This window comes from Nestor notabilis, unplaced genomic scaffold (genome assembly GCF_000696875.1).
Source record: "Nestor notabilis isolate BGI_N333 unplaced genomic scaffold, ASM69687v1 scaffold7894, whole genome shotgun sequence".
NCBI lineage: Eukaryota > Metazoa > Chordata > Aves > Psittaciformes > Psittacidae > Nestor > Nestor notabilis.
Window position 1 is genome coordinate 49,199 of NW_009924218.1, and position 1,941 is coordinate 51,139.

At 54.1% G+C, this 1,941-nt stretch overlaps 1 protein-coding gene across 1 annotated transcript in view; it reads left to right on the plus strand.

Moving 5' to 3' along the window:
* KIRREL3 (kin of IRRE like 3 (Drosophila)) overlaps window positions 1-1,941 on the plus strand; it is a gene marked incomplete at both ends in the record, with an annotated part of 38,995 nt that overhangs the window by 24,264 nt on the left and 12,790 nt on the right. The window lies entirely within an intron of this gene.

Genomic DNA, 1,941 nt, shown 5'->3' on the forward strand with positions numbered 1-1,941 from the left:
TATGAATTTTGCATTGTCTCTCACCTGCATGACAAACTGGCAGGCTTCAGTCCCCGCTTGCTGTCACAAAGAGAAGAAAATGAGCAGGGAAGCAGCACAGGCAGCAGCATTTTAAATGCAGATAATGCAGATGGGTGGATGTCCCGTCCCTAGAAGCATCCAAGGTCAGGCTGGACAGGGCTCGGAGCAACCTGATCTAGCTGAAGATGTCCCTGCTTGCCGAAGGGGCGCTGGACTAGCTGGCCTTTGAAGATCCCTTCCAACCAAACTGTGAGATTCTATAATGCTAGAAAGGGAAGCCGAGGGCAGCGCAGCAGGGGACTGAAAACCAACTACTCCCTTGACTTTGACTCGGCTCCTCGGCGCCTACATGCTCCTTCGCCGCCGGCTGCTGGGTTTTAATTACAATTAAGCTTGCTCGTGGAAAACAAAGCAACAAATTAGCACAAACATAGAACCTGCTCTTTTCCTGACACCTACAAGGCACGAGGCTGCCTTCAAGGCAGACAATGCGCTCAGCAGGCTCAGGGCCATTTAGAGCATGTGGTGTAGGAAAGGGCTTTGCAGCTTATGCCGCCACTGAGCTTTTCACCTTGCAGAGCTGATGGGGGAGCACATGAAACCTGTGCCATGAGGCTCACTGCTCTGCTTTGGGCATCTCCCAGGAGATGCCTGCCTGCAGCATCCCATCCGCTAGGATGTGCATCCAACACTGGGGTCTGCTGCACCCCAAGGACACAATGCATTGGACCCCATGCCAAGGGGGAATTCCACACCTCCACGTCAAGATGGTCTCCTGGCCCTCCAAACAAGGAGAACCAAGGTAGGGCAGCGCCGGAGCAGCATCCCCATGCCCTGCATCCACCAAGCACTGGGGCTTGGCAGGTAAGAGCAGATCTCCAGCGCCAGAGCAAGACATGGTGTGTCTAATCCAGCTAATGAATTCTGCTGAACATCTTTCCTGCTATAATTTGAAAGGAAAGTTGAATGCCTCATATTTTCAAGTGATTTTAAATCCGGAGGGTGATACAATTGTCTCGGTATTACCAGGTGCCTTCCTCCGTGGGCTGGGATTCGTCACACTAAAATTAGGCATTTAGAAGTGCCTGTTCTGGGCGAGCTGCACAGACTCTGATCAGTGCACACGGGCTTCAGAAGGGCTGATCCATGCCACTGAAAGCACAGAGACCCCAACTGAGGGATCCTCATCTGAGCCTGCAATCCCTCTGCTCTCAGAGCTGTCAGGAGCCATGGCAGCAGGATACTGGGGTGGGAGAGCATCCTCCTGCCCTCCCCACTGCAGCCTTCCAGCCAGCTCTGTGGCTGCAGAGAGCAGCCCATCCCCGCGCCTGGGTGCGAGGCCACCAGCCTGAAAGGAAGCAGATATGATTCAGAGCCTGGTTAATGGGAAGGAGGATTATGCAAACGAGCAGCTTTTGGCAGGGCTGGAGCAGCAGAGGCAAGAAGGAAGCGAGGAGCTGTCGGTGCCGTCATAAATCAGCTGGATTTACAGCCCCCGTGCGAGCCAAAGCCGATGCTCCTGACTGCACACAAACCTGGTTGCAGCTCCCACCACAGTAGGAGAAGCGCCCCAAGATCACCTTCACAGCAGGATTGCCTGCAGTACAGGCTGCTGATGCATTATCCAGCATCCCTGGTCTGCAAGAAAAGGTTTGTTAGAAGGGCTGGACAATTCCAGATGGCTAACTCAGGACTAAATCCCCCTCTGCTCTTGTGAGGCCCCACTTGCAGTACTGAGCACTGTGCTGGTGTTCCCAGCATAAGAAGGACATGGAGCTGTTGGAGCAAGTCCAGAGGAAGCCATGAGGATGCTCAGGGGCTGGAGCACCTCCCATATGAAGACAGGCTGAGAACATTGGGGCTGTTCAGCCTGGAGAAGAGACGCTGTGTGGAGACCGCATAGCAGGTTCCAGTGTCTGG